Below are 23,305 nucleotides of genomic sequence, written 5' to 3'. Positions count from 1 at the left end.
ACATGTCTGGTTGTGGCAGGTGTCAAGCAGCCGCTCAGCCTGGACACTAGTGTTAGGTCGTTTTTCAGGGGGCACCCGAAGATGTGTGCATTTTTCATTAAATCCCACACTGGCATCATTGTGGGTTTAATGTGCTGAGAAGTTTGATACAAAACTTCCCAGTTTTCAGTAAAGTCATTATGGTGCTGTGGAGTAGTTAACAACAAACTCACAGTTCCATATACTCTTAATGGCATTACTGCACTTACAATGTCTAAGAATTGGCTTAGCCACTTAAGGGGTACAGGGTTCATGCACCTGTACCTTCACCATTTGTATAGTACACCCAGCTAGAGGGGTGGCTGACCTATGCCAGGGCAGTGGGCTGTAGGCATGGCTCACAGGGATATGTGCCATGTCGACTCTTCACTTTGTTCTGCACCAAAACATGCAGCCTGTGAAGGCAGTAAGTGTGTGTGTAAAGGTACGGGGCCTCTAAGGGTGGCACAATAAGTGCTCCAGCCCTTAAAGACCTTCCCTGGCCACAGAGCCCTTGGTACCTATCGAACCATTTACAAGGGACTGACCTGTGGCCAAAGAGTGCCAATTGGGTTTTGTTTTCAATCCAGTTTTAGGGAAAGAATATAGGCCCTGGGAACGTGTTTGGCAGGAACCTAGGGCACACTCAGTCAAAGTACATCAGCAGTTTAGCAAAAAGTGGGGGCTACCATGCAAAAAGAGGGCGCATTCTTACACCCCCCCCGGATTAAACTAACGTTCCCCTAGAGAGTCTTCATTGTCTAAGTGGTAGAACGTGGAAAGTTCATCTGCATTGGCAGTCCCAGGTCTGTGTTTCACTATAAAGTCCATTCCCTGTAGGGAGATGGACCACCTTAAAAGTTTAGGATTTTCACCTTTCATCTGCAATAGCCATTTGAGAGGTCTGCGGTCAGTTTTAACCAGGAAGGGAGTACCAAACAAGCATGGTCTTAGCTTCTTCAGGGACCTAACTTCATCAAAAGCCTCCCTATCAATGGCACTCCAACTCTGCTCCCTGGGGAGAAGCCTTCTGCTTATAAAAGCAACAGTTTGGTCTTGGCCTTCATCATTGGTCTGGGATATGACCGCTCCTATCCTCCCTAAATCTGAAACATCAGTCTACACTATGAACTGCTTGGTATAGTCTGGAGCTTTGAGAATTGGTGTGGAGCACATCACCTCTTTCAGGGTGTCAAAAGCCTTTTGACATCTAACTGTCCAGTTTACCTTTTTGGGCATCTTCTTGGAGGTAGGTTCTGTGAGGGGAGTCCCAATGGACCCATATCCCTTCACATACCTCCTGAAGTACTCAGTCAAGCCAAGGAATGCCCTGACTTGGGTCTGAGTTGTTGGAGCGGCCCAGTACAGGATGGCCTAGAAATTGGGCCGTAAGGTTTGCACTTGGACTCCACCAACAAGGCGGGTCAAGTATACCACTGTTCCCTGCCCTATCTGGCATTTAGATGCCTTGATAGATAGGCCTGCAGTTTGTAGGGCTTTTAAAACCTTCCCCAGGTGGATCAAGGGATCCTGCCAGGTGGAGCTAAAAACAGCAATATAATCTAGATATGCTGCACTAAAGGCTTCCAATCCAGCAAGGACTTGGTTCATCAACCTTTGGAAGGTGGCACGGGCATTCTTTAAACCAAAAGGCATAACAGTAAACTGATTAATGACCATCAGGTGTGGAGAGTACTGTCTTTTCTTTTGCTCCTGGTGCCACACCAATCTGCCAGTACCCTGCAGTTAATTCAAAGGTATGTAGAAATTTGGCTTGGTGACAAAGTTGAGCCCTCTATAGTCCACACAGAACATCATTTTCTCCTCTCTTTCCACCCTGTGGATGAGGTTTGGAGACTAGAAACACTGGGCTGGCCCAGGGGTTCTCAGATGGTTCAATAACCCTGAGCCCAGCATCTTGTTGACTTCAGCTCGGATGCTCTCCTTAACTTGATCAGACCGACAATAGATTTTGTTTTTGACAGGTGCACTGTCCCCAGTATCCACATCATGGGTAAAACAGTTTGTCTGGCCAGGGGTTAAGGAAAAGAGCTTAGAATAGTGCTGCAAAAGTTGCTTGCAGTCAGTCTGCTGTTGGGTAGTGAGGGTGTCTGAAAAGACAACTCTACCCAGGGACCCATCTTTGGGTCTGTATGAGGAGGAGGTCAGGGAGAGGTTCACGCTCTGTCTCCTGGTCCTCGTCAGTCACCATCAGCATCAGCATGGTGATGTCAGTCCTGTCATGGAAAAGCTTAAGGCGGTTCACATGGATCACCCTTTTGGGTGTCTTGCTTGTGCCCAGGTCAACCAAGTAGGTGACCTCCCTTTTTTATTTCTAAGATGGGGTAAGGGCCACTCCATTCGTCCTGGAGAGCCCTTGGTGCCACTGGCTCCAAAAGCCACAACTTTTGCCCTTGTTGAAATTCTCTACCAGTGCAGCTTTTTGGTCATATCAGTGCTTCTGGAGCTCCTGGCTGGACTCAAGATTTTTGGAAGCTTTTTCCATGTCCTCAGCCATTCTGGACCTCAGGCCTAGTACATAGTCTACAATGTCTTTTTTGGGTTCTTGGAGAGGCTTCTCCCAACCTTCTTTCACAAGATAGAGTGGTCCCCTAACAGGATGGCCAAACAGAAGTTCAAGGAGAAAAACTCCTACTCCCTTCCAAGGCTCCTCTCTATAGGCGAAAAAGAAGCATGGTGATAGGACATCCCATCTCCTTTCGAGCTTTTCAGGGGGCCCCATAATCATGCCTTTCAATGTCTTGTTAAACCTCTCAACAAGACCATTGGTTTGTGGGTGTAGTAAACTTGCACTGCACTCCACACTTTTCCACATGTGTTATAGGTAAGCAGACATGACGTTTGACCCTGTGTCTGAAACCACCTCCATAGGAAACCCTACCCCGGGGAAGACACCAATGAGGGCCTTGGCTACTGCAGGAGCTGTAGTCCTAAGGGGAATTTCCTCTGGATAACTTGTGGCATGATCTACTACCACTAATATAAATGTGTTTCCTGATGCTGTGGGAGGCTCAAGTGGACCCACTATGTCCACACCTAACCTCTCAAAGGGAAACCCAGCCATGGTAGTGGCATCAAGGGGGCCTTTGGGTGTCAATCTGTTTTACCACTGGCTTGACAGGTGACATAGGAGCTGACAAACTCCTTTACCTTCTCAGACATCTAGGGCCAGTGAAAGTGGCAAACTAGCCTTTCAAAGGTTTTGGTTTGTGTTGTACTTGAAAGAAGACCATGGGTCAAGTATAATTATCATGTAGGTTTAATTAGGTTTAGGTTAGATGTCCAGCTAGGGGGATGTCATGAGCTAAAGTTAGTAAAATGTAAATGTAAATGTAATGGGCATTTATAGAGCGCTGCTACCACTCCAAGGAGTATCTTGGCGCTTACACAACCCAGGTGGAAGAGTTGGATAGGGAAAGAGGTCCAGTTTCTTAAACACAAGTAAGAACTCCATGCACTTCTGAAGCACTACCACTCTCCTAGTGGTTCCAGGGTTGGGGTCTCTGGTCTAAGTGTATTGTAGTCTCTCCTCCCAATAGACTGTGTGGGTACCACAGACATCTCCCTTTTCCTGTGCAGCAGTTTGCTGCCTAAGGCTTTCAAGAGTTGGACAGTCCTGCTGTCCAATGCAAAGCACTTCCCCAGAGGGTCCCCCTGGGCCTAAGAGTTCAACCTGGTAAGGGTCAAGCTCCATGGGCTCAGTTCTCTCTGGGGCTTCCAGGTCCTCTCAAGTGAGAAGAGGGGTCCTGATCCGTTTGCTGTACAGAAGCTGGTTTCCAGTTTTCTTACCAGCTCTCTTGGAAGGTTGGGCCATTCTTTCAGGCTCCAACACTTCTTTTTCACCCTGCTTTCGGCTCTGTGCTCTAGTCTTTACACACACTATCTCAGGGATGTCCAGCATTGCTGCACAGGTTTTTAATTTTACCTCAACCCATGCTGAGGTTTACCGGTCATTACCAAGCAGACATGCAGCTGGAAGCTTTGGCGAGACCAGTACCTGTTTCAGGCCAGTAACCCCTCACCCCCATCTCCCCCCCCCAGTCTAATGTCACCATAGTCACTGCATGGTTAGTAGTAACACTGTCAGCATTGGTGACTGGGTAAGATTTCCCAATCAGGTATTGCTCTGGGGAAACCAGTGTATCTCTCACCATAGCGACACAGACGTCTGTATTCCTCAGGGCTTCTATCCTAGTCCCATTGATCCAGGGGTATTGTAAATACTTCTTTAAGTTTGGTGGCCATACAGCTAAAGTGGCAAACTCAACTTTACCCTCTGTGACTAGAACTGCTTCAGTGTGAACCCTGATATGCTCTGGGCACACCGCTGATCCCATCTGGAGATTGACAACACCAGGAGTAGCTGTAGGAGGACTATTGGCTTCTTGTTAGGACAAGTAGCATCTCCAGTTAAGTGTCCCAACTTCTTACAGTTGTGACACCAGGCCTTTAGGGGACCAAAGTTATTTCCCTTGTACCTATTATTGGACAGGGAAGAGTTTTGGGACCCACACCCCTGTGGAGGTTTTTTGGGGCCCATTTGAAGAATCAGGCTTTTTATCTTAGGGATTCTCACCAATGTTCCCCATTGGAGGTTTTGTGACCCCTTTCTTTTGGTCAAATCCAGTGGCTGTTTTTGTGACCCTTGTCTTGACCCAGCGGTATGCCTTCTTTCACAATTCTTGGGAAAAAATCAGACCTACGTCTACCAAATGTTGATGTAACTTTCTAGTAGTGCAAGCACTTAAAATATGTTCTTTCATAAACAAATGGAAAAGTCCATGCACATTATTTCCAGGTAACCAACCATCTAGTGTATTAAGTGAGTGGTCAACAAAGTCAATCCAGGAAAGATTTGGGGTTTTGTAAGGCTCCCTAAATCTAATTCTATATTCCTCAGTTGTGAGTCCAAAGCCCTCAATAAGAGTACTCTTCATGAGGGCATAAGACCCAGCATCTGCCCCTGTAAGGGTCAGGAGTCTGTCCCTGTAGTTACCAGTGGAAAGTTCCCAAGGGAGTGCCCCCAAGATTGACTTCTTCAGTTTTCTCATTTCACAGGCCCTCTCAAGGCTATGAACCATTCTGTGATATCATCACCCTCTTCATATTTAGTGACAATCTCTTTGGGGATGTTAGGATCATATGTTTGTGTTTTATACTTGTTTACTAAATAGTTGCCAGCACTGGTGGGATCTAAGCCCATTTCTGCTCTCTATAGCCAGGAGTCTGGTCTCTAGATAAACTCTTTTGGTCAAACGTGCTAAAAGATTGTACTCCTCATTGAGGCTGGCCCCAATGTCCTCAGTAGCACCTGATCTACCTGTGTGAGCTCTAGGTACTGAGAGGTTTACTCTTGGAGTCAGGGGCACTGGGGCCCTTATCTCTCTATGAAGGGGGGGGGGGTTATCCTCATCTCCTCCCTCTACGTCTTCATCGAAGAGTCTTCACCTTTCTCAGAAGCATGGTCCTTTGCATACCCTCACCACAGCTCCTGGAGCTTTGTTTGGAGGGATGGGACCCAGTGATGATATATTTAACTTGGCATAGAGACCGTAACTCCCTAAATTCCAAGTGGAAATAAGGGGTGATATTGAGCTCCTCAATCGGATTCTCTATGCCATTGTGGTTTTCTTCACTAACATCTGGTTTATTAAGAGACATGGTTAAAAAAACAAAACTTCTAACCCCTATTAACCCAAACTAAAGTGAACTTTTATTTTTCTAATATTCTAAAGGGACATAACCAAGGCCCTAACAAGACATTTAGTAATTTTGAAAAATTGCAATTAAAAAAAATCAGAATTCCAAAGACAATTTAAGAGTTCCGTCATGTGATCAGGTGGTAACCAAGTAAGCCAACAAATACAAAGTTGTATATCCCACCGCTGATCCACCAATGTAGGAAGCTGGCTCATTATATACCATCAGCAAATGATGTCACACACTCAAAGACTGAACTCAGATCAATTTTGTTTGTATAAAATATTAAGATATTTTACTTCTAGTACCAAGCCATGACTGGCACAGGTAAGTGAAATAAATGCTTTGCCAAATCTTATGCAGTGTTTTACAATTGAATACAACTTCAAATACCACTGATTGGCATACAGGCAAGTCAAAATGTCGAAATTACTATTCAGATTATTTTTTAAGTTACTTTTTCTACTCAGTGTGATATGCCTGATATCACTCTGGGACATTTCCTAGCGAAAGGGTAAGTAAACAGTTTTGCACAGTTGTAGTTTTTCAGGTTTTCAAACAAGTCAAATCTACACTTTAAGACTTGCACAGTCAATGTATTCCTATGGAGAGAAATTAGGTTATCATTTAACAGGTAAGTACTCTGTCTTTGGGGTTGAGTTTCTGGGGTTAGAACAAGGGTTCCCCCTTCAAGGATGCACTCTCAAAACACCCTCAGCCACAATAGGGCGGCTGGGTGCCAATGTTATCCAACGGGAAATAGGCGGCCTCCAGTTGGAGGCTGCTCACGGGCAGGCCACAGGGTTGTGGGAACAGAGCTCCAGGTGTTAGTCTCAGGACAAAGGGGATCCGAGTTAGCACCCAAAGTACTTTGACTGGGTGAGAGTGTTTGATTGGTTCAGATGCTCCGTCCATTACGACCCCCTTTTGTACCGCTTTTGGCCGCCATAAGTGTGGCAGGGTATGCTCAGACGTGAGTCCCTTGCTCACTTTGCCACTGGATTCAAGCAAGCCGGGCTGAAGACGGCTGGAATGCCAGAAACAGGTCCTCAGAAGCTGGTTTCCGGTCCAGGGAAGACATGGCTTGGCAGTTCGGGCTGGACTGTTCCCATGAGGCACAGGGTCAGACTGATTTGCATATAGCCATGTCTGAACTGGGGTGGCAGAGTGGGCTAAAGAACGGTGATGGATTAAACCCAGATCTTTTGACTGGGTGAGAGGAGTGTTTGATTGGTTCAGATGCTCCGTCCATTACCACCCACTTCTGTACCGCTTTTGGCCGCCATAAGTGTGTCAGGGTATGCTCAGACGTGAGTCCCTTGCTCACTTTGCCACTGGATTCAAGCAAGTCGGGCTGAAGACGGCTGGAATGCCAGAAACCGGTCCTCGGAAGCCATGTCTGAACTGGGGTGGCAGCGTTGGCTAAAGAACAGTGATGGATTAAACCCAGATCTTTTGACTGGGTGTGAGTGTTTGATTGGTTCAGATGCTCTGTCCATTACCACCCCCTTTTGTACCCCCTCCACAAACACGTCATGGTGATCTGGAACCTGCTCGACTCCGTGACCCCATCACAAACCTAGGCATCATATTGACTACACACCACCAAATCCAAAACTCAATAGCGAAGGGCCCTTAGATAGTTCACAGTCCACCACTGGTACCCTAGAAATGGGGTCTTTATCACTGCGTGATACTATTGTAGGTCCGCGATTAAGGTGCGCTATGGATGGGAACCACTCTCTATGCCTGGCCCCAAGAGGCTTGACACCAAAGTTTAGTATATTATCATGAAATGTAGCCAGAGTTAGGCCTAAGGTGGCACTCCCCCACTGGGTCCAATAAATAGAGCAACAGGATATGTGTATTTTGCAGGAAACCTGGTCAACCACTCCAGTTTTTATCCCTGGGTATGTGACGTTCTGTCACCCAGCAGTCACTAAAAGAGAAGGACGGTCTGCTTGTAGGGCTGCAGATCTGGGTCAAAATTGAGCTCCACTGTACCATACGTGAGCTCAAGACTAGCAGCCCAGATATTTTAGTTATTCACATTAGGGGCAGGACGGGCATAGGGCTAGACCTCTCTAATGTCTATGCCCGAGGCTCCAAGGCTGGTTGTAGGTCATCCACTCTCCAAGTGTTAGAAGACTGTATTGAGGGGAGGGAGTCCCTAGCACCATTAATAATAGCAGGAGACTTTAATGTTACCTATGAACCCCTCGACACAGAGGACATAACTGATAGTGGCAAGCTTAACAAGTTACGGCACATCCCCCCTCTTGATCTATTAGCTATTAAACAAGCATTTGCAATGCAATAGGTCTCGCATTTACGAGAGTTTGAGCTATTGGCATTGTAAATGACAATGCCTTTTTTTATGTGTTGATTTTTAAAACATAAATAAAAGGCATTGCGATTTACTATGCCAATAGTTTAAACTCTTGCAAATGCGAGACCTATTGCATTGCTGGCTGGCACAAAGGGCAGTAGCATTCAAAGACCACAGCTTTCTTTATGTGGGGGCAAAGGAAACCACCAGCAGCTCTGCTCGCTTCAGAGCAGCCATAAGAGGAGATGCACAAATAAAACAACTATAGCTGTCAAATAACAAAATTAAAGTACAGGTTGTGCAGTCAAACACCAAAAGGAGGACAAGACTGAAGAACGGAAGCCGTGGGGTGGGAGTGTGTGGTACTGATAAGGATTAGAATGGGACAACCTGTTAGCATCAGTCCGTCAACACCACAAGGTGACAAAACAATGACAGAACAAACGTTAAAAGGATGACTCACAGCAGCATGATGGAGTGACTGAGAAAGCAACTTGTCGGCTCTAACTGTGGGCTCACAAGGCCCCAGGGTCTGCTGTGCACCAGCGAGGGGGAGAGGGGGGTTAAATTGGTCTGGAATTACTAATAGGGGAAGCGCAAATTACGCAGCAGAGATGACAAAATTGTGAGAAAAAAAAGGGCAAATTACACCGTGTAAAGCGCAACATTTCGTAACAGTATAATTTCCTTACTTTGTCGGTTTTACACTGATTACCGCGGTCGAAGCAAAACTTTTTACCTCATTAGTACAAGTTTATTACCTAAAAATAGCAATAAGCAAAGGAAAGGGATCAACCACACTTTACAACGAGCGGACGATCTGTACGACCATGGGCACAACGAGAGAAACTGAGCAGAAATAGGGTCGGACAACAATGTTAGCAAATGAAGGAAACTGATTTATGGGGGGTGGGTGTTAAGGAGAGAGACAATTGGGGGAGACTGACAACGAGGAAGGGTCTGTGTGGGGTTGGTGGAAGTGTCATGTAGCTAGTTGACGCAGCACAACAAGCTGCTGAGCTCAGAGGTAGTAATGAAGGTTGGACTCTCCCTAACGGTCACGGTAACTCCCCGGGGCTAATAAAACGAGTATGACTTAGTTTTGTTAAAACTAAATCCTTGTCGGGATTGTTTTTGCATTTTGTATATTGTTTTGTTTAGTTTTGTCCATCTTGCATCCTAACTTGCGTACATTGCACTACATTGTGTTCCGGAGCCTAAACTCTGTCCGCCGATCCCCTACAAAAGGTACTAACCCTGTATTCAAGGCGAGATATGACTCTACTGGCTTTGACAAAGGTATGAGACCCTCTTCTCGATCCAACTTTTGCGCATACGCATGGGTCATGAGACGGTATCACTTATTGTATAATTGATGGCTCCTGTAATGGACACTCCAATAGGGACAACAACTATAGCTAATCTTCGAATATTATCGTTAAATGTGAAAGGTCTCAATCAGCCAGTTAAACGTCAAAAGGTACTTGATTATCTACGTAGGCAGCGTGGAGATATAGCTTTACTGCAGGAGACAAAACTAGAGGCGAAGCTATTTCACACATTACGTAACAAATATTACACCGAAGTGATAGGCTCTGAAGCAATCTCAAAAAAGAATGGGGTGGTGATGCTAGTGGCCAAGAATGCGAATGTGGACGTAGTCTCTACTACTACAGACACGAAAGGGAGATGGATTTCGGCGAAATTACGCAAAGATGACACTGAGTTCTTTATCACAACTGTTTATGCCCCAAATACACATGATCCGTCCTTCTGGGTAGGCCTCTCGAAGCAGATCATCTCCATTCCTGACACAGCACTCCATATTTTGGCAGGCGATTTCAATCTCCCATATGACCCTGTATTGGATAGGGACTCTAAATGCGTCTTTTGCCCAGGCAAAGCCCATGAGGCATTCATGAAACTATGCAACAGATCCCATATGGTGGACACGTGGCGCTTACTGCATCCTGATGGCAGAGACTACTCCTTCTACTCCCCGCCACATGACTCGTTCTCGAGAATCGACTATATACTCATATCTAAAAACGCAGTGGCAAGAGTTGAGGACACGGACATTGCTCCCAGATTAGTCTCTGACCACTCATGCGTCTCCCTTACACTATCTAATCTTAAACCATCTACCCGTCAATCTATGTGGCGATTTAATGATACTATTCTTAATGACACGAAACACAAAGAAATCCTTGATACCGCCATTAGAGACTTTTTATTGTCCAATAAGAGAGGGGACACTTCAGACACCATCCGTTGGGAGGCACTGAAATCCACTATAAGGGGACTTATTATAAAAATATCCTCTGCTATTAATAAAAACCGCACTGCAGCCTTGTTGAAGTTAGAAGAGGACATTTCGAAACTTCAGCACAAATACCTGATGAGTAGGAACCCTGCAGTCCTAAATGAACCGTCCAATCAAAAATACACCTATAATAAACTTATCAGTGAGAAAGCAGGAATTTGGCTGGACAGGAAGAAGCGTTTTAAAATCTGCGACTCGAACAAAGCAGGGAAGGGGTTAGCGGCTTATCTTAAATTTAAAATTCAGAAGAACACCATTACTTCCTTAATCGATGGCGATGGTACTCCTAAGTCTGATCCCACTAAGATTGCGAACATTTTCAAAGACTTTTATGAAAAACTCTATGCTAGGAACGTACACGTTGACAGTGAAAAAATGGAGAAGTATCTCTCAAACTGCACACTACCAACACCTACGACCGCAGAAAGGGAAGCTTTAAATGAACCGATCTCTGAATCGGAGGTGGTTAGCGAGATCAAATGCCTTAAAAAAGGGAAAGCCCCTGGCCCTGATGGCTATACTGCACCATTTTATAAGACTTTTGCCCATATTCTTGCAACTCCTCTATTAGAAGTTTTTCAAGAAATTAGCATCACAGGAGAGGTCAAGGGAACTATGGCTGAAGCCGTAATTGCTGTAATACATAAGGAAGGCAAAGATCATAAACTCCCCAAAAATTACAGGCTTATCTCACTGATAAATTTAGATTGTAAGCTCCTGGCATCGATTTTAGCAAAACGCATCCAGAAGGTTCTGCCGACCCTAATACATCCCTCGCAAGCGGGATTCCTGAAGAACAGGCTTTTGAGCGATAACACGAGAATTCTGGCTCACGTTATTGAAAAAGCGAAGTTCTTATCAACGCCCACCGTGGCTATCACACTAGACGCTGAAAAAGCGTTTGACAAAGTTGACTGGACTTATTTAAATGCTGTACTACACAAGTTCGACCTGGGTCCCCTATTCACTAGGTTAGTCATGTCCCTCTACGCCTGTCCCTCTGCTAGAGTGCGGGCTGGTGGCGCCTTTTCCTCCCCCTTTAGTCTAGAACAAGGCACTAGGCAGGGTTGCCCATTGTCCCCGTCCTTATTCCTCCTGGCAATTGAACCCTTTTTGTACTATATTAGGGAAAACCCTGAAATTGCAGGAGTTCAGTTTTCAGACTGTACAATCAAACTCACGGCCTATGCTGATGACGTATTGGTCATGAGTGAAAGAGCTGATAAGGCTATACCGGCGTTACTCTCCACAATCGAAGAATTCTCAAGTGTATCTGGGTACTCCCTGAACAAGGATAAAACTGAGGTGAAGTCGTTAAATAATCTGTGTGATAAAAACATCCTGGGCGATTCCGGGCTGACCTGGCAGCCGAAGAGTTTTAAATACTTAGGTCTGGAATTTGAAAGGGATTTGGTAACCACCCTAAAAATTAATGAGGAGATACTCTACAAAAAAAAATACAAAAACTCTTAGATGGCTGGTCCCCAAAGTTCCTCTCATGGTGGGGTAGGGCGGAAACATTAAAAATGATGATCAGTCCCTTGGTAAATTATATGGCATGTATGCTCCCCATGACCTTCTCAGAGGATTTTCTACATAAAGTTGAGAAGTCGTTAACGGACTTCCTGTGGAAAGGGAAGAAACCAAGAATTGCCATGAAGAAACTGCAATTGCCAAAGCTTAAAGGGGGCTTAGGTCTACCAAATTTCAGAAACTACCAAACCGCCTTTCTCTGCAGACAAGGAGCTTCCTGGTTTACTGAAGACCCTACTTATACGCCCTTATGGATTGACATTGAGAGATCCATTATCAGAAAGGCCCCGCTCTCTGCTGTGCTCACAATTGATCTCTCACACCTTACGAATTCTAAATACATCATACTTAATACCAAGAGAGCTCTCTTGCGGTTAGACCGCGCTCACAAAACTGGTCTACAAATCCATAATTCATCATCTGCTTCTTTATGGCGTAACCTGTCAATCAAAATTGGCGGATCGCCCATAATATGGGACCACTGGTCTGATAAAGGTGTTAATGTGATTGCAGACCTACACGAAAATAACATGCCACTACCATTCTCGACTCTGCAGGCTAGACACTCCCTATTACCGATTGACTTTTACTCATTCCTGAAGCTAAAGTCAGCCTTATCCAGCAGAACGTTCAAACTAGCGACGCCTTGGCTGAAATCTATGCTCCCTCACTTTCAATCCTCTGGACATTTTGTCTCAAAAATATATAAACTTCTTGCACCAACACCCAACAAATCGATGAGGCGTAACGAAGCAAAATGGGAATCAGAACCAAATAACACTGGCATAAGCATAGACTGGGTCAGGATACATGCATCAGCACTCACACATAAGGTCTCGCCGATACTATCACAGACCAAATATATGATTCTTAACAGGGCTTTCTGGACCCCACAACGATTATTTAAGGTTGGCCTACGAGATACACCGAATTGCTGGAACTGCTCCTCGGGTATTGGGGACCTTCCACACATGTTATTTAACTGCCCCATGCTCCAAACATATTGGACTAAAATCTTTGACTACATTTGGCACACATGTGACATACACCCTACAAGGGAATTCATCTACATTATCCTGGGGGCTTTAGACCCACTACTAAAGGGTGATCATGACCGTCAGCTCCTGGATCTCCTGCTAACACTAGCATGCAAGGTAGTCCTATGCAATTGGAAATCAACATCTGAGGTCTCTTTTAACGCCTGGAGGGAATGGCTATCCTGCATTAGGGGCACTGACAATCCTGCTCTTCACTCATCACCATGGCAGGTTACCAACAAAAAACTATGGTCTTCTTTAGACCAGGCTTCCTTTACCTTCGATCCACCATGATACACCATCAATGAGATCAACACTTAGTAAATGTGGGGGTGCTTGACGCACGAATTGTACTGGTTATATCCTGCCCATATGGGCTTACCAGACTTAGACACAATGTGCAGGGATGACAAGTATACCTGGTATTATCTGATAAGATTTGGATGGAGAGCTCTACGGAACTGTGCACAGCCGTGAAGATTGCAATGATGGCATATTTTATTGTTTACCTTGCTCATTTATTTATTTATTTGCTTATCCATTTATTTATTCATTCATCTCATCTCACTTACAGATTCGGTCTGATGTTACCTTCTTGTTTTCATTATGCTTTATTTTCCGTTCCTGTATGTATTGTTCTATATGCATTGATCCATGCTTGACCACGGCGTCACTCCAATACGAATGTAAATCTACTGATGCATTATGGCCGTTATCATCTTTGTTTTTGCTCAATAAAAAAGATTTGAACTCAAAAAAAAAAAAACTAAATCCTTGTCAATTAAGAAACGCTTTGGAGCCTTAACATATAAAAAGCCCTTATTAGTAGAGTGTGTGCGTCTGTCCTACTTCACAGGCCTTCAGGGCAGGGATGGGGGGAGCTCCACCCTGCACAGTGACGTGCGGGTGGGTGACTAAGTAAAAGAGATTGCTGGACAGCATGGTTTTAGGATGGCTGTTATTTGAGTTACTTTGTTTTTTCCTTCACTTGTACTATATAGTAGTCATAGCACTGAGAGTGAGAATCATAGCTGTTTATGCTTTTCATATAGTACACAGACAGAGGCTACAACTTCCACGGCTGAGGTACTCTATCCTGCCTTCCCATAGGCCACAAGCCTGCTCTGGACCGTGAAAAACAGCTATGCTGGGGCTTTGGCAATAAGAGAGCAATGGAAGTCCCCTTTCTTCCTCCCCATCTGCCTCACCCAGGAGGTGCTTCTGGAAGGATTCCCTGCTCTCTCGAGTGCCCAGTGCCAATACACGAGTTTGTTGGATGCTGCTAGCAATGACATGCAAATTAGAGAAAGTCTCCGTGTATAGATCCTTAAAGGGCAATGCCTGAATCTTGCCATGTCCACGGCTAAGTTTCTTGAAAGGTGGGTGGAGATTAAGGGTATGAGGACTTGCAGATATGCCTCGCTTTGCCAGATCTTCACAGTTCTCATTTCCACTGTTCTAATAAAGAAGATGGGCGTCTCGAAGCTAAAAGTGCATCCCTTAGAGGCTACCTCCTTCAGAACATGAGTTACAGAACCTGACAGGGGCCGTAAAACAAGCTTAACATACTCGCGCCGATCTGGGTTACAGTCTGCCCCTTTTACTGTAGTCAGGAGACAAAAGTGTGAGCGGTATGTAAGATAAAACAAAAACCAAACCAGATTTCATATTAACCATCACTTCCAGGCAGTACTTAAAGTTAGTATGCACACTCACAGAGTGCCCCACATAGAACCTGAAGTCTCTAAACACAAATCACCTTATCGCCGGGGCCCATGAGATCGCATTAACAACAAGTTAGGTATTGAAAAAAACTCACTGCCGCAGCCCAGCTTGAACAGGAAACCAGGCAACCTTTGGTGGGACGGGGGCGGGGCCGCAAAAATACAGGAAACAGACGGGAGCCTGCCCCGCACTCCTGTGCCCATGAAGCCGTCCGGAAGATTTACGTGTCAGCTAGCGGGGCTCCCGTGCTCATGGAGAGCCCCGCCTGTTGCCGAGAATGACCCGCTGGCTGCCGAGGGAGAGAGGGACACGCAAAAAGAACCCGGTGAGTGGGGTGCGAGGGGGGGGGGGCGGGGGATGTGTGCGCGCGTATGTGTGTGCGAGTGTGCCTGTGTGTGAGTGTCTGTGTGTGCACGTGTGTGTGTATGCGTGTATGCGCGTGTGTGTGTATGCGTGAGTGTGTAAAAAGAGCCGGATGACTGGTGGGGGGGGCGGGGAGGGGATGTGTGCGCGAGTGTCTGTGTGTATGCGTGCACGCGTGTGCGTGTGTCTCTGTGTGCTGTGCGCGGAGGCTTACAAGGGAGACAGGAGATGGTGAACGCGCGCGACCTGATCCAATTACGGCAGGGTGTGCGTGCCCATCTCTTGTTTCCCTTAGCTCGTTGTAAGCAGAACCGGCGACAATAGGGCTCGCAGCGGCATCGCTTCGCGATCGGCGCAGGTGCGAGACCTAATAATGGACATGCACAGCACAACAGCATCATGCCCCACCCCTCAAATATGGGCTCAGGGCCGCAAACTGGCATACCAAGTCCGACAAAATGGGGGTGAATACATATAATAGAACTATGAATATGAACTGCATTGATTATATTTTATTAGATGTCAAACTATGGCCAGGTGTGACGGACCTGGTGGTTGGAACAACTACTGATAGGGACCACAACCCCCTTGAGCTTACCATCTCATCACTTTAAGAAAAAAACTCTAGCGTTTCAAGTATGCCTCTTACAACTAGGAAGGTTTGTCCTTCAAACGACAATAGGGGACTCAAATGGGACCGAGTAGCGAAACTTGAAGATATGAAGTCTAACCTTTTAGATAGCTCTAGTGAGTTACATTGTCTGCTTAAACGGCAGGATGGGTTTACTAAGATCACGGCATACCATACCAATTTTTTCAGCCATTTGGCGTTTTACTTTAGTATGCCCCAACGGCCCCAATTTCACCAGACCACGGTTCTCATGGTTCAACCAGGAGTGTAGGAACTTAAGATCCAAACTGGCTATTGCTATCACAGCAAATGATCTGACAGAATTAAGAGAGGCAAGAAGAAACTATAACGCAGTCCTGGACGAAGCCAAAAGGGATTGGGATGAGGATCGATGGCTTCACATTAGTAAAGCTTGCCAGAGGAAATATTCCCAACAGTTTTGGCTTTTAGTTGTGATGGGGAGACGGAAATACCAAGGCCACCCACCAACAACATTTCCATCGCCACCCGGTATGATCACTTTACCACACTATACCACAGGCGATCCGGCTACCGAAGTTCCTACTATCAATTATAACAGTTACTAGACCCCTAGGCTGTTTTCTTCATCTTAAATTACACTTAGTATAAAATCTATTGTTAGGAACAAAGCTCCAGGGCCTGATGGCATCCCAAGCGACGTCTTTCTAAACGACATCCCCATCTGGTCTAAATACATCTGTGCCTTGGCCAATGGTATTGCTGTAGGGGGGGCCATACCTCCCTCATGGAAGGGCCCCAAGGTGATCCCAGTTTTCAAAAAGGGTGATCGGTCTCAAGCATCCAACTACAGGCCCATTAGCCTGATCGATGGTGCTCAGAAGGTCTTTTCCTGTGTACTACGCACAAAAATCACAATCTCGATGGAGGAGAAAAATATCTTATTCTCCTTCCAAGCAGGGTTTAGAAGAAAGATCAGTTCCATCGATCAGGTCTTCCGTTTTTCCCTACTGGCCTGGAAAACTGTGACCAATGAACAATGACGCCTCTACAAAGCATTCATTGATTTGAAATCAGCTTTCGACCTCATCGCTAGGTGTAAGTTGCGGTGTGTCCTGCAGGAGCTGGGTCAATCTCCTGAGATCCTTGAGCTGGTTGTCCACCTTCACGAAGACAACAATGCAAGGGTTTGTTGGGGGACCAGGGGCAGTTGAGAGATTCGATTAGTGTTGACAGGGGCTAGCAAAGACAAATAGCTAGAGAGGCTAGCAAAGATAAATATCTAGAGAGGCTTGCAAAGACAGGTAGCTCGAGATGTTTGCAAAGGCAGATAGCTAAAGAGGGTGGTATCGCTATATACATGGTGTTGCATAGCTAAATACATGGTGTTGCACAGCTAGAGACATGATGTTGCATGGCTAGAGACATGATGTTGCATGGCTAGATAGATACACAGTGTTGCATAGCTAGATAGATACCGGCATTGCATAGATACATGGCATTGCATAAAATAATAGCTACATGGAGTTTCATAGATAGTGGGTTGCATACATAGAAAGGGTTACATAGATAACCCTATATATGAAGACTGTCTTGCGGTTCAGTCGGTCATTTATTACCTTCGCCAAATTCCACTTGCAACTGATAAACAGTAAAGCGCTGATACCCCCTGTGACCATGTTCGCAACAGAGACTTTATCCCTATACATCCTTTCTCAAGGAGGTAAAAACGTTATGGATAAAGAAACTTTTGTCTGGACTCTTTGCTTCCAATACTCCCTAGGGTTGTGTGCTTTATGGAGCTGTTAAGATTGTTTTTACTGTGTTTAGTTGTTCTGCTTTTTACCCCTTGTATCATTCCTTGACTTATATACTGTAAATCGCTCCGATACCCCCGGTGGTCATGTTCGCGCTATAGAAAACTTTTTAAATAAATAGAAAAATAGAGAGAGGTGGATAGATGGACTTGCTAAAATACTTAGCTAGACAGACAGCGTTGTAATGGTAGACAGAAAAGCAGATAGAGCTGCAAAGATAAATAGTACAAAAAAAATGTGGAATACAGAGCAGTTAAAATTAGAAATGTAATAGTTACATTGTTATATACCAAGGGCATGCAAGAGCATTTAAACCACACTAGAAAGCAGAACATAAGACAAAATTGCTTTACAAATATAACAACATGGAAGTACATTAAAAGCAAACTAGCCATACAAGTGGGACATCCATAGTAAATTGGTTTCAAAAATATAATTGCAGTCTTCAAATAAATACAAACCAACATTGCATACAAGAGTGCAGTTATAAATGCACTTCACTACTTGCATACTAAAAAAGGACAACTTCATGGAGAACAGTCTCAAATTTGCACGGGCCATATAAAAATACTAACAGGGTGTATTGAAAAGCAGGACTGGGTTCGCTGCACACACCTATCATGGGATAATCCAAGATTTTACCGACATTCACTTCTGCTCACTTACCATGCCTAATCACGTGCCCTCTGCTGTACACACTTAAGTTCAACGTAACACTACATCAACCAGTGCTCCCAAATGGGACACAGTAACACTGTGCTCTTCTAACATACATCACCATTTAACCTGCTATACACTGAGGTGCATAAATTATACCCTGAACGTTACAGATTCAAACCTTTGCTGGGTCAGATTCCGCCTTTTATCCTTCTAACTGTGAATAAGAAAATACCACTGGGTAGAAGTTGTTCAAAGTAACAATCACAGTGCAGGCGCAAAAGCAACATCAGTAGCACGTCTTTCCTCACATACACCTCACCCCGCCAGACGCTGCATCCTCGGTTTACATCGTTCATGACATGAAAACATTTTACATAAAGGCTAAAAACACCTTCCCAGCCGTAAAGCACACACAGGGTTGCTTCCGATCCGTGTGGCTAAGCCCTTCGGCGCCCCACTAAAGGGTAGTATGCGCTATACAAATGCTAGAATCATACAATAAAAACAAGATAGATAAAAGCTTCATGGGGCACAAAAGCAGACTAATATTCTTGCGGCACAGCATGACATGCACAATAACATTATATCCCGATCATCTCCCCAAAGCACTTTAAGAAAGTAGGGTTACCTATTATCTTCGGCGACAAAGCATCCTCACTTCAGATTTGGTTTACTGTGGTCAAATACATCTTAAATACAATTAGGAGATGAATACAGCAACTTCCAAAGACGCTGATTAGTATGTTTCAGCTGGTTTATCTACACTAAAATGTCAGTAAGAAATCAAAAGCGGGAGCAAAATATAAATCCTGGGCAGGGGCAGTTAATCTGTTTACGCTGAAATTCATTGCTATCCGCGTACCCTCTATACCTGTGCAAACAATCCTACACCAGCCCCATCACCCACCGCGGTCCAAATAGCAAGCAACTATCACCTCCCACTACTACAGGAAGCAACCCGGTGAAGAGGACGACTACTGCTGCTCACGTGATCCGTGCGTAAACACCGTGGTTTGCGCATGCGCCGTTAACTAGCAGTGTGTCCCAGCATCACATGATAGCTCGTTGGTCAGAGGAAAGGTGTGTCTTTGGATTCACTTGAATGAGGCTGGTCAGAAGTTGCTTGGTAGGAGTTCGCTACCAGAGGATGTTAGTTGAAGCGTCGCACGCTGCCACATAAAGGCCAGGCCGTGCTGTAACGTTCAGCAACTGGCTAGGTAACAAAATACGTTTAAAAAAACTTGCATGGATTTTCCTTGCAAGGTAGCGTTATTTCGCCTTTTAATATTGTACAAATGCTGGTTATAAATTAGTTAGCTTCCACTGAAGATTTGTTTTTAGGTAGAACTGTAATATAACTGCACAGGGGTGTAGGAGACACTAAATTTCTGGGGGGGACAGGGACAACCTTGTGGACTTTCCAGCATCCCAATACAAATCTCCCGTTGCAGGAGACCATACGCCCCGTAAACAAATATAATCGGATAGTTTTGAAGAAAAATATTGAGAAAGGCAGGAATATAGTCACAATATGCTTTATTGTTATTTGCATTCATAAAGTAATTAGACCAAATGTGGAAAAATCATGTCTATTTTTTAGAGTGCTACTCATAGTTCACTCAGTTTTGTGATCCGCATGGTACATGTTCTTTGCAGCAGCCACATTAACCCTCTGCACTACTTTACGATGAGTCAAAACTTTCACTAGACAAAATTTCGAACGAGTAGGAACATTAATCACTAGAGTTATTTTGATATTTTTAATTTTTGTCTGAAAACTGCCTGATGCACAAGGAAACTTGCTTTTAAACCAAAAATAATTTTTAAACTCTGTATCCCTCACCAAAGTCAACGCGAGGTGCGGCTGCAACAGGTCACACCGCCCTAAAGCCGGTCAAGCTCCCAGCAGCAATGGGGCAGCACAAGCATTTCCCGAAACTGGGTCAGACCTAACCTTACAGCCATTATATGAGGAAAAACATCCATGTAATTGGTGGGGTGGGATACTTTCCCCAGATTGCAGCAAGCAAACCAATTTACCAGGATTTCTTGTAGAAGATTTAAGGGAGAGTTGACTTCTTCCCTGACAATGTTTTTAAATTTGTGGGATCACATTTCTAATATGTGGCAGTCCCTTATGGAGCATTCATAAAATATTCCAGTACTCTCAAGGTGCACCAAGGAGGCCTGGCTTTTTTAGGAGTAAATCTGATTTTTTTTAAATGTCTTATGTCAGAAATAACTTCCACTATGCCAAGGTCCTAATTTTTTCATGGGGAAGCCCCATCTGCCAATGAGTACATTCAATATGACAGCACCAAAAAGTTACCATTGATACTGCAGCAATAGTCTTGGGTACCTCTAAAAAAATCCCTCTGTAAGGATAGCATGCATACACTCACACACACATTCTGTCACACACTTTCTCACTATATCTCTTGCATTCTTGTACCTTTGTACTGTCACACTCACTCACTCACACACACTGCCACTCACACTTCCATTAGTAAATTTGCTTTTATTGTGCTAGAAAAGCTTGCCCTGCTGCTACTGCTTTACCTGCCTTACCCTTTAGAGAAACTTAATGATAACATATTCTCTATGCATTATTCAAAATAGTAATATATTGCTTTGTCAATGTTTGTTACAAGTATGATATGAATGGAAAATGCACTTCCTTAAAATAGCTCTGCAGGGCTTAAATTTGATTTCACTTGTGGATCAAGCAGTTACAGTATTAACATGTAGTATCGCAGCATCCAACAGACCTCATGAAATGCTTGACTTCTTAGACAACCATGGATTTCATCCAGTAACACTTTACAATTTGTTTTTTTTGAAACACAACTTGCAATGTAAAAAGCCCCCTCCCCCAACACGAGAGCAGAGGAGCACAGGACAGCCCAGGGCCATCCAAAGAAGTTCAGGGGCCTTGGGCCAAAAGTAATTTGGGGGGCTTTGTGCGGAACAGTTTTGGATTCTTGATCCAATAGCAGCTCTTTCAGGCTCTCTTTGGCCAGGTCACTGAAAGTGCACAAGCACACTTGTCCGTATTCTAAAAGTGTTTACATTTAATATTCAAGAATAGTAACGTATTTTCAATTTTAGAATATACAGCAGCAGCTCACTAATATTATTGCAGATTATCTTTGCAATCCTAACCCATTTCTCTTTTGTAACATCCTGTTTTTATCTAAAAGAAACATTTTTATGGATGTTGAATAGTGTTGAAAACCCAAATAGTTTCTCTTTAAAAAGTCTGTAATAGACTCCCACATATCAACCACATTAAAATTAAATTAAAGGAAGACGCTGTTTAAAAATTAATCAAGGTCATCAAGGCAAGACTCTGTGGAACAGAGCTGGCTGTATTAGGGGGTACTCTGAAAGTCTGGGGTCCTGATCCGGGCCCCACTTTGTCCATGCCTTAAGAGCCTCTGTGACAACCACTTAATCAAACCCTTGTTCCCAGTCACTCAAGGCTCGTTATTATTTTTCCGTGGAGGCAGCCGCCGGAAAACACTACTAAATAGTTGTACACCCGCCCAAACTGCATGGAACGGTTTGAATGTGTGCTAGGAAATTGTGGCTTGCTTGTGTGTAACAGTATAACCCCCTCTAGTCGCCCTTCCTTGAAGAGCAGCGTGCCTCGTCATGCTCCAGTGTCATGCTGATATTTCATCTTCTGCAACGGAGAAGGCTTGCTCTCGACATGAATAAATCACTTGACGAGATCTCGAAGACAACCGGTAGCACCGATCCATATCCAACCCACTCTGTAATGTGCTTAGGGTGCTCGACACTGGGATCTGTTCTCGAGCCCTTTTGAACTACCCTCGCGCTCAAACATCTTAAACACCGTCAAAGAATCCGGTGCGGAGACACACAAAGGACATGTTTGAACATTTTGTAAGCCAGCAGAGGTGTATTTTAAACACATCGCAGCAGTATAGCACTGCTGTTAAATGCAAGTGACACTCTCCCTCAATACATTATTTTTAATCTGTTTCTAACATGTTCAACATGTGGAGGTTTGATGAAATCCCAAGTATTCTACGGCAGCTGGGCTGTTAAACACTAGCATACTTCACGATTACTACTGCTTGCAATAACATCGGGGAGAGGATGTAGCGCAATGGTCAGAGCTTCCGACTTTGGAGCTGGTGAACCAGGTTAGAGTCTCCGCGTCGGTTCAACATCCTGTGATTTGGGGCAAATCACTTACCCCCAGATTCATCAAGGTCACATTCTGTGAATTCCAAATTGCGATAATTACCGAATCGCAATTTAGAATTCGCAGAATGGGATTCATGAAAAAATGCGATCAAAAAAAAGAGAATCGCAATCGGCCGCTATTGCCGATTGCGATTTTGCCAAAATCGCATAAAATTCTCAGATTCGGCCGTTTTCCATGTTGAAATTGCGATCTCGCAATTACCGAAATCGCAAATAAAGAATAACCTACAGATCAATAATAAGAAGACAAAAATATTGGCGGTCCGTTCAGGTAAAGCTAAGAATCTGTCTTGGACCCTTAATAAGGAAAGCATTGTCGAATCTAAATGCCATAAGTACCTTGGAGTCATCTTTAACAACAACAACAGATATAAATCTCAGTTGGAAGGGTGCAGCACTTGCCTTCGCCATTGGATCCGTTCACAAGAAACTACAAGGACCAACTTTTGCACCTACTTTACAGGCCGCTCAGGCAAAAATCATTCCCACACTAACCTACGGCAGCGAAGTCCTAAAAGGACTGGACAGTGGCCAATTGGACAAAATAATTACAAAGATTTATAGAACAGCGTTCAAACTACCAATTCAAACATCTCCGGCATTGGTTCCCACACACACGCAAAAATAAACTGACGAGCAAATTCATAGACATGGGCCTACTTATTGCGAAGAGGGAACTCACCAGGGGATGGAAGTCAAAGACGGCGCCGACGCACCGGAAATGGCTGACTGAATTTCAGAAGTGGGCAGCGGCAGAGAGCACAATCAGATACCAACTAGCACGACGGGGGTCAGACGAGAGAGCTCAGGAAATGGCACTGGCGTGGGAAATCCTAGCCCAAGCGCTCAGGGACAGTGCAGTGGAGAGCGAGGAGGAAGAGGGCACAGTAGACTCTGGGGTCCAGGGGGAGGCGGCGCCGATCCTTGCGCCTA

At 44.7% G+C, this 23,305-nt stretch overlaps 1 protein-coding gene across 5 annotated transcripts in view; it reads right to left on the bottom strand.

The window, feature by feature from the left end:
- ZFYVE16 (zinc finger FYVE-type containing 16) overlaps window positions 1-19,141 on the bottom strand; it is a 743,498-nt gene extending 724,357 nt beyond the window's left edge. For 2 of the 5 annotated variants that reach the window (XM_086960828.1, XM_086960831.1), the window contains exon 1: window positions 18,765-19,102. The gene's annotated coding sequence lies outside the window, so the exon portion shown is untranslated. Of the gene's footprint in view, window positions 1-18,745 lie in introns of all 5 variants that reach the window. The other 3 variants (XM_086960830.1, XM_086960829.1, XM_086960827.1) reach the window with 3 other exon arrangements.
- Between the last annotated feature and the right edge of the window lie 4,164 nt (window positions 19,142-23,305).

Source organism: Lissotriton vulgaris, chromosome 3_1 (assembly GCF_964263255.1).
Source record: "Lissotriton vulgaris chromosome 3_1, aLisVul1.2, whole genome shotgun sequence".
In the NCBI taxonomy this organism is placed as follows: Eukaryota; Metazoa; Chordata; class Amphibia; order Caudata; family Salamandridae; genus Lissotriton; species Lissotriton vulgaris.
Note: the sequence above shows the minus strand (reverse complement) of the source record. Positions and strands in the feature narration are given on the sequence as shown.